This window comes from Chlorocebus sabaeus, chromosome 27 (assembly GCF_047675955.1).
Source record: "Chlorocebus sabaeus isolate Y175 chromosome 27, mChlSab1.0.hap1, whole genome shotgun sequence".
In the NCBI taxonomy this organism is placed as follows: domain Eukaryota; kingdom Metazoa; phylum Chordata; class Mammalia; order Primates; family Cercopithecidae; genus Chlorocebus; species Chlorocebus sabaeus.
The window spans coordinates 31188675-31216126 of NC_132930.1; the positions used below are offsets into that span (position 1 = coordinate 31188675).

The window sequence follows — 27452 nt, forward strand, 5'->3', positions numbered from 1 at the left end:
TGTATTTGTGCCTGCAATGAGAACTTTCTCCCTCCCCAGTTCTCTGTTACTTGATCTTGTTTTTTTTTTTCTTTCTTACTGTACAGAGACTGAGCACAAATTTGTGGGGCATGACTCATCATACACAATGCATCTCTCTGCTGTAATGCACCAGTGCTTCCAGAACAACCAGGTCTTAGCGATATCAAATGCCATTACACAATCAATGAAGTGTCAGAGAAACACTGTGGGATGACCTCATCGTTCACAGGCAGATGGATCCCTGTTTTACGTAGTAGCCTCAGTCCTCAGGCCCAGGTGAAAGTGTTTCTGTGCCCTCCTTCATGCACACACGTGTTTGGCAGCAGAATTATGGATGTCACATTCTTAATACGTTTTCTTCTCTTTTTCCACTTGGCACTGAGTTCATATCTTTAAGGATTCATAGTTCTTTTTCTATTTTGAACTAGACTCATTTAATTTCTGTGAAACTTATCGCCTCCCACCTAACTCTGCTAAAAAAAAAGTTAACACAATAATTTATTTATTTTTGTTAGATGTTTAAGGGCATGCACAAATCAGGGAGAAAAATTTTAGTGTCACTAGATATTGTATTTATAATGATGGTGAGATCTCCTAAAAAGGGCCACATCTTATTTTTCTACTAAGGAAAATATAGAACTGAATACATAGATAGTCAATAAAGGTTTGATGAATGAGGACATTTATTATTTCCCTGACTTTCTGGTTCATAAGGCAATCTGCAGATTAGTCGGCTAAACAGCCTATCCAGCTCTGGATCTGTAATACTCTTATCGAAGGGTCATCTAGCCTAACTTGCATACTCTTAGAGACTTTGGCTCATTAACTCCCAGACACTAACCAGGATTTGGATAAATATGGTCATTATATAGTTCTTGCTTATATTAAAGTTCCAGTGTCTCTGGTTTTTAATTATCAATCCAGACTATGTCTGTACTTTAGATAAATGATTAGCCTAAAAATCCAAGAGAGTTCTAAAATCCAGTTTTCTATCAATGAAACAACCAAAGCGATCGACACTGTAGCAACCCAACGTCAGTATTTCATTTAGTGCGCACTTATTTTCATACCTTTTCATTTGTGATTACCTATTATCTGTTAACAATTTGGAATTTATCTCTTCAGAATGTGAGATGTCTTTCTCTTGTTCTCAAATTTTTTCTTCTGGATATCACATAAATGTATTATAACGTCTTAGCTTTCTTTTGAGAATAGCAGTTTTGTATTTTCTACATAAGGAAAGTGATTCATGTTTTTCAGCATCTAACATCTCTATGAGAGCATGATGGTACATCCATTTTTCTAGATATTTTGTATTGATTTTAATTGGATTGGCAAGCAAAGAGAAGGAGCAGAGTGTAGGTGTTAAAGCCTGGTTCCATCTCTCTAGGTCAGAAGCGTGGTTCTGTGGTTCCGCCTCTATCTGCGAGAACTTAAGTAATTCCTTTTACTTCTCTATGCCTGCATTCTCTAATTTATGAAATCATTGATCTAAATAATGAAGAATGAGAATTTCTCAAAGAAAATGTTTATTTGGGAATATGTGTTGCAATGGGAACACTGGTGTCATAGTAAACTATGTGTGTACTCAGTGAGGTAAAGGAAAGCAAAGGTTTTTCAAGGAAAAATAGAGTATTACCTAATTGTTTTGAGATAATTATCCTTGGTGACAAGGAACAAAAAAAAAGGTGGCATCAGTCCAAGGTTGGGCTGGCACTTGCTGAGCAGTTTTTTTGGTGTAAGGTAGTGATGGCCTTTGTGCAAGGTTGTGGTTTTTGTAGTCTTTTGTGATTGTTTTTGTTACTAGGCATTCATGCATGATAATCCTTCATGGCCTTCTCTGGTTCTGTTTTTCGGGTTTTTGTTTTGTTTTGTTGTTAACACAAGTGAATTTATTTTGACTCTGACAACTTCCACAAAATGTTTAAAACACTAAAACTCACTACCAGGGCCATGTTTTGAGTATGAAACAATTTAATTGCCATAAAGTGCTTTTAAGAGTAACTATTTCAAACTAAGCAGTTGATAATGGTAAGCTGTTCTTTAGGGCCTTGGCTAAAATCTCTTTCTGTCATCCATAATTTGTATTTCTCTCCATAATTCTGCAATGTCCAGATGAGTATTACTAGTAGGCATTGCAAGATAACAATCTTTTTCTGAAAATCTCTATTCAGATCCAAACATCAACAGATCTTCTCGCTTCCAGTCACAGGATCCAGGGGGTGTGTGTGTATGTGTGTGTGTGTGTGTGTGTGTATAAATTATATATATATGTATACACATTATACTTTATATATATACTTTATATATATTATATATGTAAAATATATATATACTTTATATATATTATATATGTAAAATATACATGCTTTATATATTATATATGTAAAATATACATACTTTATATATAATATATGTAAAATATATACTTTATATATATTATATATATGTAAAATATATATATATAAAAAGAAGACAGCTTTGTAGAGGACTAGCAAAGGGTCTTTACTCCAAATTATCTCCTCTAATGACTAAGTTGGAGGCCCTGGTAAAAATGTTCACTGTAATAAGTTATAAAACTAACATTTATCTATCATTTACTATTTTCACAGTACTAAAGCATGATTCTAAGTACTTTACATGTGCTAACTTACTCTCTAATTTTTTTTCCTTTTTTTTTAGATAAGGTCTCATTCTGTCACCCAGGCTGGAGTGCAGTGGTGCCATCAAGGCCCACTGTAGCCTATACCTCCCATGCTTAAGTGATCCTCCCTCAACCTCCTGAGCAGCTAGGACAACAGACATGCACCACCACACCTAGCTAAATTCCTTATTTTTTAGTAGAGACAGGGTTTATTAGTTTGTTCTTACACTTCTAATAAAGACCTACCTGAGACTTGGTAATTTGTAAAGAAAAGTTTAATTTACTCACAGTTCCATATGGCTTGGGAGGCCTCATGATCATGGCTGAAGGCAAATGAGGAGCAAAGTCACGTCTTACATGGCAGCAGACAAGAGAGCTTGTGTAGGGGACTCCCCTTTATAAAACCATCAGATCCCGTGAGACTTATTGACTACCACTAGGACAGCACAGGAAAGATCTACTCCCATGATTCAATTACCTCTCACCAGGTCCCTCCCAGAACACATGGGAATTATGGGAGCTACAATTCAAGATTTGGGTAGGGACACAGCCAAATCATATCACAGGTTTTCATCATGTTGCCCAGACTAATCTAGAACTCTTGGGCTCAAGGGATCTGCTCACCTCAGCCTCCCAAACTGCTAGGACTACAGGCGTGTTCAGGTGTGTAATTCCACCACTCCCAAGCCTTTTTTTTTTTTGGAGACAGAGTCTTGCTGTGCTGTGTCACCTAGGCTGGAGTGCAGTGGTGCGAACTTGGCTTACTGCAACCTCTGCCACCCAGGTTCAAGTGATTCTCATGCCTCAGTGTCCCAGGTAGCTGTGCTTACAGGCATACATCACCATGCCTGGCTAATTTTTGTACTTTTAGTAGAGACAGAGTCTTGGAGTTTCACCATGTTGGCCAGGCTGTTATCAAACTTCTACAAGCCTCAAGTGATCCTCCCACCTCAGCCTCCCAAAGTGCTGGGATTACAGGCATAAGCCACCGTGTCTGGTCTCAAATTGTATTCTTCAACAACCCAGTGAGTTAGCTAATATTATTCGCACTTAATAAATACACAGAATATTTATAGAGAGGCTAAGTAGGTTACCTAAAGTTTACTGTTGGTAAAAGTTGGAGATTGGATTTGAACTAGGCAGGCTGATTTCAGAGCTTGAGTTCTTAAACACTCAATTTTTTTCTGCTTCCTTCTCACATCCAAAAACTTAGGTTATCATCCAATGAAAATAAAAACACATTTGCCTGTTTCACAACTGTATGCCCTAGGATTTTTCCAGTGTCTGGCACTTAGCAGATTCTCTGTAAATGCTTAATGAATTAACGAGCATGCCACACATCAAGCTCTTTGAATTATTTTATCAGATTGGGTACTTGATAGGTAGAATGGAGGAAAATAATTGAATAAATTTTGAAATTGATCTAATAAAGATCAGAGAGAAGGATAAAATCTTGAATTTATTGAAATCCTATGGTGTTGTAATGACACTTGACACTTTTCTATTTGTTATTTTTTAATCCTTAGCAATTTATGAAATAAAGAATAGTGTCTTCTATTTATGCTATGTCAATTATTTATTTGCCTTGATTTGTTTTTCTCCCTAATAAGAATAAGAGTAAAACAAAACTGTGTACTCTGGTTTAAGCCTGAGAATTACAACAGGGCCAGTTGCATCATACTGTTGATGCCTGAGAATTACAACAGGGTTAGTTGTCATCATGACTGGATAACAAGGATAACAGAAGCACTAATAAGCCAGGCAGCTATCAAATGTCACAAACCAATTTAACAACAATGCTAAAGTGAACATGAGTTTTCCCCAGGTCACTGATATTTACAGCATGCAAAAACACATAGTTAGTTATCTAAAATATTATCCAAAGTTCCTGAATCCCCTTCTATCTTATTATGCATCTCCTTTCACTTTCTCCTTTTCCTCTCCAGTCCTGATGGGTAACTCACCCCTAACTTGGATAAGAGCTTTGGAAGCCTGTGAGTTACATGAAGGAAGAGACCCAGAGTCAATGGTGAGTCTCTTATATTCTCCCTTTTTTATTTCATTTTATTTTTAAAATCTTCTTTTGATATTTCAATGAATAAGAAAACCTTCTTCATTTGGCAAGTAGGGGCATATTTTATATTAGTCATTCAGATTTTTTAAAATGCTATTTGTATCTTTAATTAGAAAAATAATACTTCTAACTAAGAAGGGTTAGTGTAGTGATTTGGCCTGGCTCTGTGTCCCCACCCAAATCTCACCTTGAATTGTAATCCCTATATTCCCTACTTGTCAAGGGAGGGACCAGGTGGAAGTAATTGAATCATGGGGTTGGTTTCCCCGATGCTCTTCTTGTGATAATAAGTGAGTGTCAAGAGATCTGATGGTTTTATAAACGTCTGGCATTTCTCTCACCAGCTCTTCTCCTTCCTGTCATCTTGTGAAGAAGGTGCCTTGCTTCCCCTTTACCTTCCACCATGACTATAAATTGCCGGGGCCTTCCCAGCCACACTGAACTGTGAGTCAATTAAACCTCTTTCCTTTATAAATTACCCTATCTCGGGTATGTCTTTATTAGCAGCATGAGAACGGACTAATACATATAGTATAACTGTCAATGATACAACAGTAGGCAACTGAAGTCAGATTGCCTAGATCTCAACTCTCTTTCCTACTAACTGAATGCTACCACATGCATATGCGTGCACACATGCATCTATTTATCTATGTATCTATCTATGGATCAATCTATGGATCAATGCTTTTTTTTTTTTTTTTTTTTTTTTTTTTGAGATGGAGTCTCGCTCTGTCGCCCAGGCTGGAGTGCAGTGGTGCGATCTCGGCTCACTGCAAGCTCCGTCTCCCGGGTTCACGCCATTCTCCTGCCTCAGCCTCCCCAGTAGCTGGGACTACAGGCGCCTGCCACCACGCCCGGCTAATTTTTTGTATTTTTAGTAGAGACGGGGTTTCACCGTGTTAGCCAGGATGGTCTCGATCTCCTGACCTCGTGATCCACCCGCCTCGGCCTCCCAAAGTGCTGGGATTACAGGCGTGAGCCACCGCGCCTGGCAGGATCAATGCATTTTTAACTGAGAGTTATCCATTTCCTCCCCTGTACAATCATATGGTTGCTTTAAGGTTTAAATAAGTTAATTCATTCAAAGCACTTACACTGAGACTTGGCCTCACCTGTTGGAAGTTTAGCTATTATCTTTTTTGCTCCTGTTGTTTCTGTATTATTATTTACAATAAACAAAATAATAAAAAATGCTTCCTAATTAATGCAAATTTTGAGTTCTCTTAATGAATCTCTTCTTATTCAAATACCCTAGCTAACTAATATGAATCTGCATGTCTGTTTGGAATTCGTTGCACTTAAACACATAACAATTTTTATCTGCTTTTTTATTTGCAAAATAAAATTTGCAAACTTTATGCTGCATAAGCTAATCTATTTATTCCTGAGTTACATTCTCATGAAAAGATTCTTTTCCTTTTTCTTTGTCCATCCATAAATGTCTCCTGTCTCTGCCATAGCCCCTCTCATGATTCATTACACCTACCAGGCTATATTAAAAAGACCCTATACCGGTAACATTTTATGAGAAGAATCTTCCTGCTTTTGTAAACTTAGCTCCCCTCCACATATGTATTTACACATACAATATTGGAATTACTTTATATACAGTTTTATATCCCCTGAAGGGAAATTATTGTTAACATTTTAAGTATTCTGTTTGTTTTACTTAGTTTCTGAAGATATCATTTATATTAGCTATGTAATATTTCATCACACCAATCCTAAAAATAATTTGACCAATTTCTATTGGGATATTTAAGTTGACTACAGTTTTGTTTGTTATTAATAATCTTGTGACAAATAACTTTGTGTATAATTCTTTTTGGATCAACTATGCAAAGGGATATGAGTTATTTTAAGGCTCCTAATCTAGAATGCCAATGTAGCCATTATTAAAATATGTACTTAATAACTATTTGTTATTTCCATTGTTACCTCATTTCTACCCTTGCATACATCTTCTGGGTTTATTGTGAAGCAGAAGTGGGGGACCTCATTACAAACCAGCAAATATGCCTCATACAGGATTAAAACATGGACCTTAAAAGCATCATTTTTAGGCACTTTAGGCAAATTATCTTGAATTCTGATTCAATTTGTTGTAGGTTATCTGAAGCTAGGGAATAAGAAAATAGACTAAGTTCAATCTACAGAAGAATTACTCATAATATCACAAGATATATTGAAATAAATTATTTCTTGTTCTTTAGTAATTCTAATAAGTGGAAGATGTCCTTTAACTTTAAATAAATTAGTCGTCTATTGCAGGTGCTCAATTTAGGATCCTATTCCCTTGTCTGACATGTGTTTTGAGGTAGCTTTTTTCTTGTTTCTGGCTGGATTCTGAGAAATGCTGGCATAGCCATATACATTTAGGGAAACCCTCAAATGAATTTTAACTATCCATTATAGGACCATAACGAAACAGTACAAACACCAGTTGTCTGGGCAGCCATGAAACTTACTTGATCTAACTCCAGATGTTTCCTGTATCCCATGAAACAACCTCTCAGAGAAGAGTGCATTTCCAAAAATCGTTCTGTGTTTAAAATTTAGGTGCTAAACATAGACATTCAGTGAAAATGTAGAAATCAAAGTTCAATTACTCATCCCAGTTGCCCCCTGCAGATGTGTCTCTTTGCCAGATGTCAAACAGATTACTGATTACTATGGTGGCTTTTCAAAGCCTCCCTTCCTCTTCTGCTTTTCTTAGACTCTGATACACTTCCTTTCTCTTTATTTCTGGCAGCTGCATTTATGACATCTTGAACCAGGTTTTGAGAGGTTAAAAGATGGGTCTCCTTTACTTTTATTTCTGCCTTTCTCTATACCTAATTCCTTGCGGCTGACCTGAGGGAGGAAAAATAAAAGGCCAACGACCAGTTTGTCTTCTTGCCTTTGCCTAAGTCCCATCAACATTCCCAAGCCTGGGAAAACATAACCCTGGCTTGAGACACAATGACTTCCCTTCCGCTGTCTGGAAGCCACAAAACCCACACCCACTTCCTCTCCAGGCACAATCGTCTCATTTTCAAACCTCATATCACTTTGGGAAAGAGCAAATCAGATTTTTGGAAAGGCCAAGCTTTTAAGATTCAGTTTCAGTTGATGACTAATGACAGCCCTTTTTTCCCTTTACTTTTCTGTCGCAGGAACCAGGATAAGCACTCTTTATTCTTATCTAACACCATAGACTACAGACTATAACCACTCATCTCCTCTTTCATCCTAGATCTGCTTTATACACTATTTATAGTTTGCATTGAAACACTATGCCTGAAATCAATAGGTTATCAATATGCTTTTTCTCAGAATAGTACATTGCAATGCATGATTGGCTTCAAAATGTAGGAAAATAACATATATCCAAAGTAGTAAAGGTCATGCCATTCCACTTGTAATTTTAGGTTTTGTGAAGCAGCAACCTACTATACTTTTTTTATCTTATTTTATTTTTATTTTTATTTTATTATTTTTGAGATGGAGTCTCACTCTGTCACCAGGTTGGAGTGCAATGGCACAATCTCGGCTCCCCGGGTCTAAGCTATTCTGCCTCAGCCTCCCTAGTAGCTGGGACTACAGACGGGTACCACCATGCCCAGCTAATCTTTGTATTTTCAGTAGAGACAGGTTTTCACCATGTTGGCCAGGATGGTCTCCATCTGTTGACCTCGTGATCCGCCTGCCTCAGCCTCCCAAAGTGCTGGGATTACAGGTATGAGTCACCATGCCCAGCTTATACTTATATTTTTATTATTTAAATTTATTCACCCTTTTGGTTTTACTTGCTTTTTACTTAACCTGTATTATGGTGGCAACAGAGAAAAAGGTGGATCCAAAACATTTACAGAAGTTTCTTCAAAAGTGGAATCTGAAGGTATTAGCCATCGTGTTTATGGAATTTAGAAATTTCTGCTCAAGTTCTCTCATCATTTCTTTCTTAAGCAGATTAACATTCAACTAATTTTTAGCAAAGTAAAGATCAGGACTGGCTTTAAACAAACATAGATCGATGTGAGCTGTGAGATTGGTCACAGTACTTAGGGAATCAAATTTCCTGAAATATTTTTCACTCCCACTTCTGGGGAGCTCACCACATACATTAGAAAAGAAGAATGATACCATAAATACTTCTGACTCTTGCTGTTTAAAGAGCTCTGAGATTTTCCTTAGGCATTTTTCTACCTTTAGTAAAATAGGGCTGGGTAGTGAAGTCATCATTTGATGATAATGATCAATGCAGATATTCTAGTCGAGTGTTTCTAGTTTCCCAATAACTATTCCCAGATTTGATGCTTGTATTGATAAAATTAAATGGGAAATGTTTATTCATTTAATTTGTTTTTGATCTTGACTTTATAATATGAGATTTCCTGGGTGAATGGAGTGAATTCAGGGACATCTATTTAGCTTCTAAATTTCATTTTTCACCAGTCATCTAACCCAACTATGTTCTCCTTCTACCCATTACTTGAAAGTCTGTTCACACACTGAATTTTCTCCTGCTCTGTTTTGTTACAAACACTTCCTTCTGTAATTACTACCCTTCTCTGTTTATGTTCATATATTTTCCCGTACTTAGAGGGTGAAGGAAACAATTTTTTTACTTAAAATAGATGAGTAGATTATATTTGGGACTGTAATGTTTTATTCTCTGCAGATTCATTTCACAAAAACATTGATATCTGAGTAGGGAAATAATCCATTGGATATTTCTTCCTATCTGAGCCCTGTTTGTTAGCTGATGTAAAATGTTACTGTGGTCAATTCAATTTTAATTGGTTCAGGCAACTGGGTTTCCAGTGTTTTCCATAAGAGATTAATCTCTGTGCTCAGTGGCTCAGTGATTTTTTTTTTTGCAAGAAATGTTTCCATAATATGTATGTGTTCAGTATTCCTGAATAATACCTTTTAACTTCTCTCCTGTGATATTTACATATCATATGCTTCAGATGATGTTAGGTGGTTTTCTTAATCTCCTTCCTCATTGGCTTAAAAGCTATGTATACCTAGTTGTTTCTCTATTTGGAAGTCAATTCCTGAAGATATTTCAGTTGTCATTGTTTGGCTTCTTTCTGACTTAATAACATGGTTCTCCAAAAACTTACTTTAGTAGAAATACTCGATTTCTTACAATAGGCTTTAAGTCTGACTTGAATTGCTGTAGTAAGTGACCATATGCTGTAGATTTATGTACTCTTCACTAGAAATACACTTGATTTTTGCTACTCTAATGAAATTTAAAATCTGTAAGGAGCCCAATGAGCAGCTTGCCCAGTGGTACGAATTTAGATGTAGAAATGAACAAATGGACCATTAGTGCGGATGAATTCTATCTTTCAAATTAACCACTTCTCACTAAGGTTCTTGTGAAGATTTGCTAAGCTAAATGTTTCTTATCAAATAAGACTGTGATTTAAATTATAAGTGACTTGAGGTGGAAAGTCTTAGTTTTGTTTGTTTGTTTTTGATGGAGTCTCGCTCTGTCGCCCAGGTTGGAGTGCAGTTGTGCCATCTCAGCTCACTGCCAACCTCTGCCACTCAGGTTCAAGTGATTCTCTTGCCTCAGCCTCTCACGTAGCTGGGGCTACAAGTGTGCGTCAACACGTCTGGCTAATTGTTTTGTATTTTTAGTAGAGATGGGGTTTCACCCTATTGGCCACACTATTCTTGAACTCCTGACCTCAGGTGATCCTCCTGCCTCAGCCTCCAAAAGTGCTGGAATTACAGGTGTGAGCCACCACGCCTGGCTGGAAAGTCTTAGTTTTCACTTGCATCTTACATCAGAAATAGATTCTAAAATGAATGTTTAGAGAGATAACCCAAAATTTCCATTGAAAGTGACATAGATTATCTATAACTTGCAAACATTATTAAGAATCAGGAAATGGTCTTAAAATGACTTGTCATAGATTTGCTAAAATGCATTGAATGTATCTATTGTACGATTGCTATATAATGTAATTCCTATTCTTAAATGACTTCCAACCAAGAACACATGACTTAATTTTTGTGTTAGATATGCATATTATATTACATAACACTACTTATTTTGTAACCCACATAACAATCAGCACAGGCAGAAGATTTAAAAGTCAGTGCACAGTGAACACATTCCCTTTTCACTGTGTCAGTGTGTTTATAGTAATGTGTTAAGATAGATTCTTTGTAGACCTTGGTCTTTGAATGACTACAGTAAGAAGGATCTCCTTGCTAACATATGCTGTACGTTTAACATGACTGAGAAATACATTATGTATTAAGCCACTGAACTTGTTTATTACTTTAGCATCATATGGTGTATCCTGATTGACAAAATATTGTATTAAATCTCTTCTTTCTTATCAAATTTTCCACTTCTTAGCCTCAAAAGGTGGCCTGTTTCTTATTTCGTTGAGAAAATAGTAGCACTTAGAAGATCACTAATTCTACAAACCCACCTTCAAATATACTCACACATTCTGTATTATTTTCTTTTAAAATGGGAGAGCTATCATTACATGTGTAAAGAAGAACTATCATTTCATGTTCTCTGACTTACTATATATCTTGATTCTTCATACTAATCCCTTCTTCCTCTTTTATCATCAAATTCACCTTCTTCATGAGATTTCCTGTTACACATGAGCTATGATATTGTTTATTTTTAAAATCCCCCTCAGACAAGCTGCCTCTCCAACTACAACTTCATTTCTCAGTGGACTGTATGTACAAACTTTTAACATTATTTTTCTGTGCTTACTTCCTTCCATTGCTTACCTCATTATCTTCAGTTATTCTTTAATCCACATCCATCTACTGAATTGACAAAGTTCCCAACTACTGCCATCCCCCCAGATCCAATGGTCAATTCTCATTCCTTTTCTTTATCCATCTTTTACACGAATGTAAATCCTAGTTGATAAAGCCTCTCATCTTGAGCCTTATACATAGTTCGTGTTTAATAATTATTTGGGGAATAAATAAATAGAGGTTTGATATTTAGGAACTTTCAAGATGTTATTAATAGCTAGTATGTTGGCTAGGGTGTATTTTACCTACTAAAGGAAAGGTTCTCTATATATGTACATATACCTTTCAAGTATAGTATCACTAAAACATTTATCAACCGTATTGTGATCAGTAATTTACCTATTAAACCCTTCAACACATTTTAAGCTCTTGGGGTGTCTTGTTTTTTGAGTGTGCCTATGTCCATTATCTAACATGAGGCTTGGATAAATGAATGAATGAATGAATGAATGTACATTTGACTTACATTGAGTTTTAAAGTAGCCAAATAACATATGTCATTTTCACATCAACTGCTGTTGAACTGTAACATCTAGCTGCATTGTTTAAGTGCTTGTTTAATGGACCTAATTCTAAAGCTTATATTTTTTCCAATATTTTGTTTCATCTGCTATATTTTAGGTTATTTTTCTAGCCAAAATATTTTTAGAGTCTCAATTACTTGAAGCAAGGTATTAACTATCTAATATGTGATTCACTTGCAATATCATATGTATGTTTTCTTTGTCTTTAGCCAAAAAACCTAGAAAAAAACGTTGACAAAAAGAATGACAAGAGCAAATTATTTTAGGCATTCTCTTAGAACCCTCCTTTCCTGTTCTACATGAGACATTACTCAAACCTTATTGGCCAACTTAGAATGACTCTTCCATGTGGGATTTTGGAACCACTTATATCATATTCACTTTGAGAACTACTACTTTAATTTAAATATGTCACCAACTAAACCCATTGCCACTTGCCATTTCTGTTTCTTTTAGCACAGTGCTTTTATAAAGTGCTACACTTATTGTGACAGGAAAGATTGTAGTTACATATAGTAGAATATTGAATAAGAGTGCCTAGAAAAATCCAAATAATCATAAATTCAAAACAAAACAGTGTTGTGGGAGTGTGAATTAGTTCAAGCATTATGGAAGACAGTGTGGCGATTCCTCAAAGATCTAGAAACAGAAATACCATTTGACTCAGAATCCCATTACTGGGTATACACCCAAAGGATTATAAATCATTGTACTATAAAGATACATGAACATGTATGTTTATTGCAGTGCTATTTACAATAGCAAAGACTTGGAACCAAACCAAACACTCATCAATGACAGACTGGATAAAGAAAATGTGGCACATATACACCATGGACTACTATGCAGTCATAAAAATATGAGTTCAAATCCTTTGCAGAGACGTGGATGAAGCTAGAAACCATCATCCTCAGCAAACTAACACAGGAACAGAAAACCAAACACTGCACATTCTCACTCAGGAGTGGGAGTTGAACAATGAGAACACATGGACACAGGGAAGGGAACATCGCACACTGTGGCCTGTCGGGGGAGGGAGGCAGGGGAGCGATAGCATTAGGACAAATACCTAATGCATGCAAGGTTTAAAACGTAGATGATGGGTTGATAGGTATGATAAACCACCGTGGCACAAACTTGCATGATCTGCACATATACCCGAGAACTTAAAGTAGAAGGAAACAACAACAAAAACAAACAAACAAACAAACAAAAAACAGTGGCCTGTAATTACAGGGCTGGTTCAGGAGCTCAGGCATTTCCCCCATCATTTCGCTCAGCTATTGTGATCATATTGCCTCTTTTTCTTTATTCAAGTCACTACACCCAGCCACAAGAAAAGGTCTAAGAATCATGTTCTTAGACTATGCTTCAATATACAAGGTAGGAACACACGATATGTATTTTTATCAGAAAGAACTACACTCATACCTCCATCCCCACCATATTTCTGAAAATATCTCTTTGGCTATATGTAGTTCCACACAGTTTCTTCTAGCTTCAAGCGAAACTGGATATATCAGGCAAAGGAAATGAAATTGTTTTGATTGATTGTCTCAGGTGTATCATATTTTCATCTCTGGGGCTGGCCCCATTATATTCCCAAATAAACTGGAATTTCGTTAGCAAGTCTACTGGTTTAGGCAACTAACAATGCCTGCTACATTCTCCATCATTTTCTTTACAATCCTCCGATACTCTCCTGTTTTAGGAAGTCACAGAACCGCCAATGGATTTACTACAAAAAATACTCTGTCTACTCTCTGAATTCCAGTTTCTTCTGCCACCAACAAATGCCCCATTTGTGTCACAGTTTTTCTTCTTTTTCATCTACCCTTAGTCTTGCTGTTATTTGTCTGCATGTGCATCTCTTGCATCTTATTCACACTTTTATTCTTTCTCAGCATCTGGCATATAGAGGGTGACTAACATATTTCTGCAACAAATGAATGAATGGCTACACAGTTGTCAAAAATCCTTCTGAAATGTTGCATTTATCATAGCCCTTCCCTATGCAATCCACCAGTGCTCCTTTTCTCTGCCATGAGAAGGACTAATCTTTTCATCTACTTCGTGGGGTATCTAGAACACAGACTTACTCAGTTTTAGTTTTCATCACTCTTCAATAAGCCCTCTGAGATTTGGTCTCCTCTGTTAGTCCTCTCACAATAGCACATCAAGTACTCAATTTAATATTTCATATGTGAAAGCAATTTATACATTATAAAATGATATAAAATAGGGTGATTATTTGGAGTCACTTTACCTTCATGTGCATACTTAAATTTCTGTCATTTAAAAATACCTGTCTTTTCCTCTTCTTTTTCCAAACCACTCACATCCTCATAGCACTCATCTCTGCATCTCTGAATGAAAAACACAGCCACGTTGAAATCTTCTCTGTCTAGCAGAGCAAATTGCATCTGTATACAGGTGACCAGTAGCACTGAAGAGTTAATACCACTTGGAGTAGCCCTTAGTCAGTGGCAGATTCATCTTTCTCATCCCTCAGTTGGGGTAACTCTGATGTATATTGTATATGGTCTGCCAGAATTCCCAGTGGTATTAAACTCCAATTGTCTACAGTAGTAACATGATTAGTTTTCCACATATTAAATGGCTCGCTATTTTTTTTTTCTTTTCCTGATTCTCTTCTTTCCCTGTCCCCTTTTTGCACTTTTTAATCATTATATTGTGGGATTATATCTCAAACAAACCACTTGAAGTCAAGTCCTTGTCTCACTGTCTGCTTCCGAGGAGACCCAGGCTAATAATTTAATAATAGATTAACCCAGACTTACTATCCCCAGACTAACGTACCTCCTCTGAGTCACCTCATTCATGTGACTTTCACTGATATTCTGGCCAATATTTCTTTCTTTCTCTAATTGTGTTGTTGAGAGTCACTAATGCATTTTCCCTTCCAATTATTTTAGCACCAGATTATGATCTACAATTCTGAAAATGTTTCTTGTACCATTGTTCATTCTCTTCAATAAGATTCTCAGCTTCCCAAGGTCAGCTTCTACATGTTACAAAAATTCTCTGTAACCTTAGAGTGGCTGGCATAGACCTGGCCACTATGGATTTATGCCACAGTACTTTACACTGGTTAATTGGCTGTTGCAAGTTCACGAGATACTGTGAGCATCTGATAATTCAACAAAAGCTCCAGATTTTCATACAGAGCCTGTTGATTTTTAATATTGTAGCTCATTCATAATTTAAAATTCTATCTGAGTTCGGATACTGACTTTGGCAGCTAACTGGTGACTTTGGACATTCAACTTAACCTCTCTCAGCCTAAGATTCTGCACCGAGGATGTGAAGCTAATAATCTCCATCTTGTAGTATCATAATACCACCAGAGTACGCATTAAAAATAGAGAATAATAGGTATAATAGTGGATGGAAAGACAGACCACAGCAAGATGTTAGACTTGAGTATTGCACACAAGGTCGTCAGTGTAATCAGCAACACTACAGAAATATGCGATCAATGAGATAACTGAAAATATTTCACCAAGAGTGAGATTCTTTACTAGACTAGAAAGTCTCAAACTTCTTGTTGAGGTTGATGATCGAAGGAGAAATGCTGTCCTGAGAGAAGTTCCAGAGGACAGCACAGTGAAGAAGTTTGGTTTAAAGTGGTACCATGCTATTGCACACTTCACAGAGGGCAGGAGAAACAGAGGAGCAGCAGCCACAGTGGGAGAGGGAAGATTATGGTCTGGATAACAAGACCTTTACTCTGATCTGTCTTTGGGCAAAGCCTGAGTCGGAGAGTCCCCCTAGCTAAGGGAATTCCAGTGAACTGAAGACAAAAAGAGAGACGAGGAGGAGAATGAGCATTGAGACCAAGACTTTCCTTCCAGCCACCTGTCTCTGGAGTGAAGGAAAATGGTTACATAAGATTTCAAGTGATTAAAGCTGTGTATGAATTATTGTAAGTATGGCCACATGAATTTTTATAAAAAAATTTACCTCCAGGGCATTTTGAGTCTTTTCTCTTTTATTCTATATTTTTGTTTGTTTATTTCACAAGTACTTATAGTAAAGAAACATTTTAAGGAAAACAGGTAACAGAATTTATCATTTGGAATATACTCCTACAAAGGAATTCTGATCATTTTGTTGGGCCTTGACCACTAAATCTTAAATCAACGTCATTGTTGCAGACTCTTTATTGTTATATAGAGAGGCTTAGCCTTTTTGGGAGGAAATCTATAGGGACTGTCTCTTTTACTACTTTTCTACAATTATTATGAGAAATATCTGTGTCGAACGAGACAAAGTATTTGCTAAGAATAAAAATAAAATCCTACCAAATATGAAATTGCAGTAACTATTTTCTGATGATTTTGGCACAAATTGATCAGGGAATAGCAATTCTAACTCATTTGCTATTTGAAATCAATAGAAAATTTTGTGAACATTTATGATTGAAATTCTATTTTTCTTAATAGTTATCTTGAAAACCACCTTCCACCTGAGAACTATTTGTGAGTTATTATAATGCTTTGTGTTAATTCTTTGTTCAGAAAAATTTATTTGGGTAATTCTCTACAAAAGGACATCTGCTCTCTCTGTATTCGGTTGGTGCTAAATTCTGATGACCTTCAGGGCCAGCAAGTTTCTGATAAATGGTGGCTGAGATGGGAGTGGACTTTAATTGCATATCTAGAGGAGGACTGCTGGATTACATTAGTGAATCTATTAGCATTTTATGGAAATGCAAAATATCCAAATGATTTAATTCACAGAACTGGCAAAAACAAACCTTTCATTTGAAAATCACCCTGGTCATTTGTGTTAATAGAGCCAGTTGACTGTTACGGTCTCTGAAGCAAACTAGTATAAAACAATCTTGACATTCTTGATGAGACCTGTGATTGCAGAATAATGTTAACTTACAATTAAACTCTGACGTATCCAAAGAGGAGAAATGCATATTTCAAGTGAAGAATCTGCAATTTATTTCACATTGATGCCCTTCGTGGCCCAGTTGAATCTTAATTTGCCCTGCGATATGCAAGATACACTGCAAAGTATGTGAGATATACAGAAGTCAGTGTAACACAGGTCTTGGCCTCAAATTACTCAGAGCCTGTTAGAAGAAGAAATGTTGCAATTGAGGTACTACGATAATTGCAGTGCAGGATAGGATAGGAGTGATCAGCTCTGTGGGGTGAGGGTAGAAAGGCACTCTTTAAAGTCTTCTCAGTACAGTGACATGAACTGCGACTTGATAAGTTAGGGGTTCTGTCAGTCAAAAGATGACTTTAAGGACAATCTAGATGTAAGGAACAGAAAGTAAGGGTCACAGCAGTGATTAGGAAACTTTTTCTGAAAAAAAAATACAGATAGAAAATATGTTAGGCTTTGTGGGTAACTATTCACATCTTCCATTGTCACATGAAGGCAGTGGCAGGTAATACAAATGAGTGTAGCTGTGTTTGCTAAAACTATATGTAAAAACAGGCATTCAGGTCATGGACCACAATTTGCTGACGACTGCTCTAGCAACTCCCTTCCCAGAAATCATCTGGGAAGTCCTTTCAATAGCTTTAACTCAATGTCGAGCTGGACTACAGGAAGCACCCTCAAATCTTCCAACGTGGTAACAATTAGTACCTGGTCCACACAGGTACCCATTGAAGTTCCCGTCACCTCCAAGGTATTGGGTTTTTGTATATCCACAAACCCCCATGTTCTTTTGTAGCCCTGATATCCAAACAAGTCTTGGAGGGTCATTCCCTTCCCTAATCATAAAGCACTGTGGCTTCTTCACTTACCAGCTCAGATACACTGATTTAATTTCCCGATGATTGGAGATTTTGTGAACCAGAGGCTGGTTACAGATTGTCTTTTTAACACAACTCCTGTCTGACCTTAAACACACAGCTTCGTTCTTGTCTTTGGGCCAGATTTCTCTTTTCATATTATTGGCCTGTCTAAAATATTTTAGCCCTCAGAAATCAGCTGGAAGTCCCCTATATTAGAAAGGTAATTCTAGACCCCAACAAAATTTATGTCTCCCGTGCTTTCCTCTTATATAACCTAGTCTAGATTTTTTTTTTCAGAATCATAACCTATCTGATTTTTATTAATTTGTTTATCTGTATTGGCTTGCAGTCTCTTCTGCATTCATAAATTTAGTGAGGGCACATATCTTGTGCCCATTTTGTTCCAGATTGCCAACTCAGTGGATAACGCATTAGCTCATAATAAACATTCAACAGAGAGTTTGAGTAGGAAATGATGTATCTGAGAAGCCAACATGAAAGAAAGAAGAAACTATGATTTTGTTTGTTTTAAATTTTAGTAGTTAAAGCCCAGTCAATGGAGAAGATCAGATAAGGTAAGTAGAAGGCTTACGATAGAACACTGGAAAAACCCAGAGCATTCAAGAAGGGACAGAGAAGGAAATGTCAGGGAAACAAGTCCAAGAACAACAGAAGAGAATAGCACATTCAGCTAAGGAAGGAAAACACATTACGGGAAAGTGAGCAGGCTCCTGAACCAAGTGCCTCAGAAACTTCACGTCAGCATGGACAATCATTAATCTTCATCGCTTCTGTCAATGTTTTTTGGAGTACAGAAAAACATTTCTTCTTTTAAAAGTGAACTGATGCTGCACCTGAATATACATATGTTATGTTAACTTACAATTAAACTCTGACATATCCAAAGAGGAGAAATGCATATTTCAAGTGAGGAATCTGCAGTCTATTTCACATTGATGCCTTTCCTTGCCCAGTCGAATCTTAATTTGCCTTGGAATTATATATATATATATATACACACACACACATACATACACATATATATGTGTGTGTGTGTGTGTGTGTGAGTGTGTGTGTGTGTGTAATCTTATATATATATATGGAATGACTCTCAGTTCTGCTTGTAAGTTCCTGCTACTTTCCACGGTCACTCTCTTTGGGAGTCATTATTATTACCTAATATTGGCCCTAAGATTATGATGGTGTGCCTCCAAAGACTATCCTTTACCTGTTTTTATGTGTTATCTTCTCTGTAAAAGTGATTCTTCTCATTCAAAACGTCCATTTTTCCTAATATTATAGGCATAAAGGGCCTTTCATTTATTTGAAGACTTATATTTGGTGCTAATTATGTGTAGGTGATACAATGGCTTGCCAAGGAAGTAAGAAATTAACAAAAAGATGTGTTCTCTGCCCTTTCAAAGCTTGCATTCTTCTGCATCAGAGATGAAAACAAATTAATTGTCCAAGGACTGTTCACATGCAGTTATTCTAAATGCGAGTAAGAAGGAATATATGGTTTAAAAAGTGTCTAATGAGATTTAGGACAAGGAAGAATAGAATTTTCCAGGGGCAGGGAGAAGGAATAAGTATAGAGATCTTTCTTCTGCAGGAAAATATCTGTAATTGATGGAGAGACAAGAAATATTCAAGGAACTACAAAAAGAAAAAGACTAATACAACTAGAACACAGAAATTGAGGGGAGAGTGATATGAAATTAAGCTGATAGAGTAGGCAAGGCACAGATCACACAAGGATGTATCATGACCATAAAAATATCCATCTCTTTGCTGTATAGAGAAATGATTAAGGTATAAGAATGGAAACAGGGAGAGCTACCTGGATGTTACTAAAATACTTTAAGCGAGAGACGATGCTGGCTGGTGTTTTTAGCAGAAATGGACTAACAGGGGTAGATTAATATGCATTAGAAAAAAAATTAAAGGGCCTCCTGGTGCTGTTTTAGGATTAGTGACATAATTCTTCATTCAGCTGATTGTTATAGCACAGAGTAAGCTCTCAATAAAAGCGAACAGAATTGGAATTATTGTAATCAAGGCAGGATTCTGAAACATGTTGACCTACTGAATATGAAACAGTTTCTGGAATCTGCTGCAAAGTGAATAATCGTCTCCTAATACCAGGAGAAGCAACTGGCTAGAAGTTACTGGACATCCTTCAATACAATTTTAAATGACATTTTTTGCAGTGTCACCCTTCTTCCTGCCAAACTTGCCCTCTGCCTCTTTGCATCTGCAAGAGCATCACTTTAACCTTTCACAGATGGAGCAGGGGCTGCCGTTCTATGCTGATCTTCAGATAAAATGTGGGACGTATTTCCTGGCTTCAGCTGACCCTGCTGCAAAGAGCCCAGTGACTTTGTCTTCAATACCATATTTATATTAGAAGCTTCCCCTCTAGTTCATTTGACGCATAGTGCTGAGGTCTCACTGACAGGGCTCAAATGTTGTTCAGGCAAAAGTGCCTTTGGAAAACTTCATTGCATGTTTCGTATACAAGCTATACCAACAGTATTTTTCCTAATGTTTCAAACTATGGTGTGTGGAGAGCATAGTCCTGAAAAATAATCAGCAACAATCACAATAAAATGTGAATTAATTAATTGTGAACTTCATAATGTTTAATAATGACTCATACTCATGATAAAAATAGTACTTTTGAAAGTTCAAGAATTTCCTTATATCTTGTAGTTTTAAATGAAACTGAGCTTGTGGTGAGAAATCTTAGGAGGGCTTCATACATGAAGGCCCAGAGTGAATGCTTACATGTAAATGCTCTATATGTTTCCTGGGAGCAAAATGGTTGGATGAACAGAGAACTGAACTAAAGATCAAGAGAAACAAAAAGCCTTCAGTGGATGGCTTCTAAGCTTATAATATTCATTGAATTTAGCGTGATTTCCATCTATGTACATAAAAAGCTTAGGAAATAGGTTTGTAAACCTCAAAACCTTAACACACTATAAAGTAGTTAATTTAGTTATTTGGATTCTTCAAATTCCAAAGTGGTGTGAAAGAATTGAGTTTCCGCTGCCACCTTTGCTCCCTAATGAGACACCATCTTTGCAGGGTTAATAGTTCAGTTGTCTGTCTTAAGATTTAGAAGATCACTCTTTTAATGCTGGATGTATCTGGAGTTGTTCTCTGAGTATGATCAAGTATTTGGGCAATAAGCACCCCTTCCACAAATAGATTTTTTTTTCTTTCTTTTTTTGTGAACTCAAAGTGAGTCAAGTGGAAAAATTCTTAATTGTTGCAGTTAAATGGAATAAATCTACTGCTAGGAATTAAAGAAACACAGTATGTTTCTTCATTCCAAAAGTATATTTATTGAGCTTGTTTAATGTTCCAAGCACTATTCTAGACACCACAAATGCAGAAGTAAATAAAATTGTGAGAATTCCCTGCACTTTGCATCTTCCTTTCTATTGATAAGAGTCAGACAACAAATATATGTGTATACACACACACACACACACACACACACACACACACACATTCGGTTGTCAGAGAAGGCTTCCCTGAGAAGGCTACATTTAAACAGACATTAAAAGAAGGATCAAGCCATGTGGATATATAAACACCTGAGGGAAAGGGATTCTAGAAAGAGGAAATAACAAACACTAAAGCTTTGCAGCTTTGAGGAGTAGCTAGAATGAAGTAAGAAAGGGGAGGTTAGTAGAAGATGAGATCAGAGAGGTATCTTGAGTCCTCATACAATGGGCTTTGAAGATGACTGCAATAATGTTGCCTTTTGCTATGAATAATATGGGAACTATGGCAGATTAAGCATGGTCTCAACAGGTTTGACATTTCTTCCATTGAGAGGCAGGGTATGTGTCTCCTTTCCTTGAACTTTAGTAGAATTTGTGCCTACTTTGACCAACAGAATGCAAAAGAAGTAGCACTGTGACAGTTTCTGGGTCCCAGTTTGTAGAATGTCATCTTCTACTTCCCGTTATGTGAAAGACTCATTCTTGAAACTTAGGCATCATGCTCTTAGAAACCAAACTCACATGGAGAGAAGCATAGACAATCTCACAGCTAGCTGAACTTCCAGTCAAATGCCATGAGGATGTGTTATCTAGGACATCCTTCCACTCAGTCCTTCAGATGACTCCAGTCCCAGGCACTATCTGTTAGCATCCAAAACCCACAAGAGAGGCCTCAAGCTAGAGCCACTCAGCTAATACCAGTCAACACAGAGAGATATAACTTGTTTAAAACTATTACGTTTTAGCATGATTTGTTATGCAGCAATAGATAGCCATAACAGTATTTACTGCAACTTTCTGATTGGAATCATGATTTAAGTTTTAAGAGGATTAATCTTCTTGCTTTATTAATAATAGATTGTGTTTGATAAGAGTAGAAGTGGAGATACTAGTTAGGAGGCTACTACACGAATGCTGATGGGACAGTACAGCAGCTTGGACCAGTGGGGTGAATGTGAAAGTAATATCAAGGAGTCAGATTGTGGAAATATTTTTTTTTATTGTTGTTGTTGTTGTTGAGACAGAGTCTCACTCTGTCGCCCAGGCTGGAGTACAGAGGCGCAATCTCAGCTCACTGCAACCTCCGCCTCCCAGGTTCAAGCAATTCTCTGCCTCAGCCTCCCTAGTAACTGAGATTACAGGTGCCCGCCACCATGCCCAGCTAATTTTTGTATTTTTAATAGAGACAGGGTTTCACTATGTTAGCCAGGATGGTCTTGAACTCCTGACCTTGTGATCCAACTGCCTCGGCCTCCCAAAGTGCTAGGATTACAGGTGTGAGCCATCACGCCCAGTCCTGGGAATGTTTTTAAGGCACAGATAACACAATTTGTTAGTGACTTAACTGCAGTGTATCTGGGAAATAGAAAATTCAAGGATGGTTCCAGAATTTTTTGTCCAAGAAACTGAAAAAGCAAGTTTGGCACCGGGCAGGAATGGTATATTTTTAGATGGTTGTTTGGGGGTACTAATTTTGAGATGTCGATTACAGATCTACATAGAAATATTAAATGGGCAGCTATTATATAATGTGGGCTGGAATTAGGAGAGAACATGATGCCAAAGATGGGCATTCTGTAGTCATCAGTGATCAGATGAGATCACCAAGAGAAAGTCAGATAAGTAAGAGAAGAAGCCAGGAAATTTATCTTTGGTATACTCCTAAAATTGAAGTGATTGGAGAGAAAAGAACAAACCAGAAAAGGAGATTAAATCAGAAAAGCCAAAAGAAGTGATACAAAGGGAGTGAAGTCACAAAAACAAGGTGAACAAAAGAGGAAAGAGGAATTGACTCTTAAATGACGCAGACAGGTACAGTTAGATGAGGACAGAATTGATCTGCAGACTAAACAATATGAAACTCATGGTGACCTTGACCCAGTAACTTCAGTGGAGAGGTGAGGAGCAAAAACTTACTTGCAATGGGTTCAAAAGCAAATGGAGAAGATAAATAGGGTTGCAAATGTAGGCAACATTTGTTAGGAATTTTGCTATTGTAAGACAAAGAGGGGCTGCAGTTGAAGGAATTAGGTTAAGAGATGTAGAGAGATTTTTGTTTTCCTTTTGTTTGTCAATTTTGTTTTTTCGGTTGGGAAAAGTAACGGCATGTCTGTATGCTGCTGGCAGTGATTCAGTGGAGAGAAAATTGCTGGGCCAATGTTTTTGCAGGGAAATTCATCAAAGGCATTAGGAGAGAAGGTAGAATGTGTTGAACTGATACCATTATGTGAGGAGATGTGAGATAGTGAAATGATTTCTATTTTTTAAGTGAAATAGGAAACAAGGCCATCAGCAGAAATGGAGAATGGAAGTAGAGAGGCTAGATGCTTGAAGAGAGAAAAGAAAGATGGCGTAGTTCTTGTCTAGGAGCCAGAGAAACTAATTAGAATAGAATAAGTTCTGGTGGCTGGAGAGCATTCAGAGCCTACTTGTGATTGGGTGATCTTGAATTCAAAATGAGACCAGCTGGCATGGCTCTGGTCTCCAACCATTTTTAGCTGTGTGGATATAGATGCAAAGTAGAATTTAACCAGGGCTGGCATTGAAAAGTGAGTGGGATGATGAAAGAAAAGAGAAAAAAACTGAGACCGTATGCAGGAGAATGGTTTCCATGAGTGTCCCTGAAACTGAACCTGCAATTTTACTAATATGGTGATAGCATTATAGCATTGAAACAAAACAAAGAAACAAACAAACAAACAAAAACACCTTTTTCAATATGGTAATAGAGCTGGAAATATTGGTTCTACTAAACCTTTTTCCTGAGGCATTTTATTTCAACAAAACTCTCAAATTAATTCAATCAACATTGTCTGAGTACCTGGTTTGTGGATGATAAAGGATTACGGGCAGAGCTTCTGGGAACCACTTTGATACAAAGGGAGGAAGGTTGATTTTTGACACTGGTTACAAAGACACGATCTTATTCTGGGAATTCTTTACTACTCATTAGAGAGGCATTTTCATGACTCAGATTTAGCATCCACTTAGCATTCATAGTGAGCTGAGACCTTTATGGAAAATATAAACAACATTCTCCTTGCTTTTATGGCACTTTATAGGCTAGTCTGTGTTTTTGTCAAGTACCTAATAAAGGCAGGAAGAACTTGTTCTAAACTGCCATTGTAACAATGCAAGAATTGGGATTTTGTTACTAGAAAGTTTAGAAAGTACTTTGCAGATAAATTTGAATGTAACCAAAAAGTTCACTTCTTAAATTACCTTGCCTCAATAAAGGTTACTTTGTCTTGAAACACATGCCTTCCTAGAATCCCCATAATGCTAATGGCTTCTCCATTCATCATCCCTAATTCCTTATCAGAGGCATATTGCATTTTCATCTTATAAATCTTTATTCTGATCAAAGAGTCAATTAAAGAGAGATTAATCTTCTTCCCAGGTAGGAACATTTCTCATTCTTCAAGTTGAATTGCAATTGCAGTTTTACTTTCAAATCCACTAGTAAGATGCTAGGGAAAATATGTATGTAACCTACATTTTACCATTATGAGCACAGCCATTTTGCAGTTGCATTTGCATTTACCTTAGTAACACTGCCATAAATAACTCAGATATTCTCTCTTTCTCTGTTTATGTAATTTGAATCTCAGTAGGAGTTTTTTCCCAAAAGATTTATATTCATTGAAAAAAGAGTGGCTGAGGGTTCTTACTAAACTTATACATGTATTTGTCTTCTCTGAATTTGACGCTTTGCATCATATTGTATCCTCGAATAGTTTTACTTGCAATCCTTCCTAAATTGCGCTGTGACAGTTCCCAGACTTTGGTATTATTTTGAAGACCTATTTTCTCTTGCGTAGATAGAAATATAATTTGAAAGCAATGATAAATCTTGTTTCCACCTACAAGCCTTGAAATAAAAAATTGAAAAGTGCATTGTCTGAGGGTGGGGCTGACAAGGTTCCTCTTTTTCGCTGTTTTCACACAGATCATGCAAATGGATGCGTCAGTGTTAAACTATGGAACCTACATTCTGTTGATAAGCTCCTTCTCACTGTTCCCCCAAAACAGGGTCCCCTTAAAATGTTTTCATTTAGAACTAACTGAAAGGAACCTTGTGTTTTAGTCTGTTCAAGTTGCAATAAAAAAAGTGGGTGGCTTATAAACAACACATATTTATGTCTCACAGTTCTGGATGCCAGGAGATTCAAAATTAAGGCTCCAGCACATTCAGTACCTGATGAGTACATGCTTTCTAGTGTTTAGGTATCTGTCTTCTCACTATGCCCTCCCATGGCAGATGGGATGAGAGCGCTCTCTGGAGCCTCTTTTGTAAGGGCACTAATCCTATTCATGAGGGCTCTATTATCATGACCTAGTCACATCTCAAAGGCCCCACTTCCAAATACCATCACATGGGGGATTAGGTTTCAACATATGGATTTGGAGGGTCAAAAACATTTAATCCATAGCACCTTGGAAGAAAACTTAGAGACTGAGTTCAACTCCCTAAGTTTTAAATGAGCTAGGAATTGTGAGAATTTTGCAAGCTTATAAAGCTAATTCTGGAATAAACAGGAAGGGCCTAATCCATCTCTTGATTTTCAGTTCAACATTCTTTCTTGTACACTGCACCAGAATTAATAAATAACTACATTACATCACTCATATCTGTGCATTTTGGCACTCAAATTACATTGATGCAGTTCAAGATTTTACTGATAGCTGGACATTTGATTACTTCTAATTTATGCAACCACGGCTTAATTTTAGGAACATCTATAATGGATATATGCTAGAGGCCCCCTAATAATCAGAAATGTCTAGTATGCTAGCTGGGCAGGATTGGTGATGGTGAAGGTGGTAGTGAGAAAGTTGTGTAGAAGAGGTGTTAAGAAGCTCCCAAGGAATCACCTGTTCTTTAAAAAGGGAAAGTCAAGAAGTATAAAAAAATTCTAAAACTTGTGGGTCAGATTTAGATAGGTGTTCTGAAAACTGCAGATTGACCAGCATTTAAATGAGCCCCTGGACCAAATTGTTTACAGTGGTTTCTAATAAAATAATCTTGCCTCCGAAATCTTGGAGATATGTTGGGGATGCCAGGCACCACCAGCTTTGCCAACTTTGACAGGGCAGTGGTGCCTTAGTCATATTCTCTTCTGTTATCCATGACGGGGTCCTCTCTCAAAGACAGGAGTTGGAATAACAGAGAAAGAATGGAGCAAATAGACTTAGTAATTGCAAGGACTCTCAGAGCATAGAACGAAACGCATAGGATGCCCAAGAAGTATTTAGAACAGCAAAGAAGGCTTAGACTTTTTGATTTGTGGGAAGCCTGGATCGACAAAATTTTGGCCTGTAATTTCAGCACTTTGGGAGGCCGAGGTGGGCAGATCATGAGATCAGGAGTTCAAGAGACCAGCCTGACCAAGATGGTGAAACCCCATCTCTACTAAAAATACAAACAATTAGCCAGCATGGTGGCATGTGCCTGTAGTCCCAGCTACTCAGAAGGCTGAGACAGGAGAATAACTTGAACCTGGGAAGCGGAGGTTGAAGTCAGCAGAGATTGTGCCACTGTACTCTGGCCTGGGTGACAGAATGAGATTCTGTCTCAAAAAACAAAATAAAATAAAACAAATTGGTATTTTGAATGTTCAGGATGGTATGTCCTAAAAGAATGTGAGTTATCGATATGATTTGGAACACTTAAGGAGGGCAAATAAAGATTAATAATAGCTGGTGAATTTGAAATCCTCTAAAGGGCATAAGGTAATTGTCATCAGGCTACACAGTTCTTACCTATTTAGGAGAAGAAAGGGTGTGTGTAGAAGAGGCCCATTACTTTGGGTATATGGCGAGGTTTCCACCCAGAGGCCTGATACTTGAGTTATTTGTCCTAGCTTCCAGGTGGAGGTGTACTGATTCTTATAGAGGTGCTATAAAATTAAAATACATTTTAAAAATACAATGAGTAAATCTATCAAATAGCTTGTTTCCGTCTTAAATAACATATGTTTGCTGGTTATGAAAGTGATTTAGCCAACTGAGGAAAAGTTGGCAGATCCTGAACTGTGGAACAAGAAAAATAAATATAACTTGGGCATGCAGAGACAAGCATGCACACAT

General features: G+C 37.1%; 1 long non-coding RNA gene across 1 annotated transcript in view; it reads right to left on the reverse strand.

Moving 5' to 3' along the window:
* The window catches only part of LOC140710531 (uncharacterized), a 321317-nt gene that overhangs the window by 46525 nt on the left and 247340 nt on the right, over positions 1-27452 (reverse strand). The window lies entirely within an intron of this gene.